Source organism: Calidris pugnax, unplaced genomic scaffold (genome assembly GCF_001431845.1).
Source record: "Calidris pugnax isolate Ruff unplaced genomic scaffold, ASM143184v1 scaffold255, whole genome shotgun sequence".
NCBI classification, from domain to species: domain Eukaryota; kingdom Metazoa; phylum Chordata; class Aves; order Charadriiformes; family Scolopacidae; genus Calidris; species Calidris pugnax.
Window position 1 is genome coordinate 332,607 of NW_015091101.1, and position 424 is coordinate 333,030.

Genomic DNA, 424 nt, shown 5'->3' on the forward strand with positions numbered 1-424 from the left:
CCCGATCATGGAAAGCCCCACTCCCCTTATCTCCAGCAGCAGCCCCCCCTTCCCGGGCAGGGTGTTGCCCTACATCCCAGTGTTTTTTTGGGGTGCTCACGTGCCGGGAAGCACAGAGCCCGGCCGATGGGGGGGTGGACAGCAGCAGAGGTGGGACCCAAAACACCCCACCCCCCCACACACTCCTCTGCATTTACCCTCCTCCTGGGCCAGGGCTTGAGTTTCTGAGGTGTCCTGAGTTTCCCTGGTCTCAGCAAGAGGGGTGTCCCCCTGGCTCCCTGCGGGGTTAAAGGTGGTTGGGGTTTTTTTTTGTTTTTTTTTTTTTTTAACCTTATGTCTGTCTACTCATTAATGTACTCGTATGTATTTCTGTGTCCTTGCTTACTGATTTTTTTTTTCCTTTTTATCTATTCTTACCAAATTA

General features: G+C 51.9%; 1 protein-coding gene across 1 annotated transcript in view; it reads left to right on the forward strand.

Moving 5' to 3' along the window:
- MKNK2 (MAP kinase interacting serine/threonine kinase 2) overlaps positions 1-424 on the forward strand; it is a 9,985-nt gene that overhangs the window by 5,889 nt on the left and 3,672 nt on the right. The window lies entirely within an intron of this gene.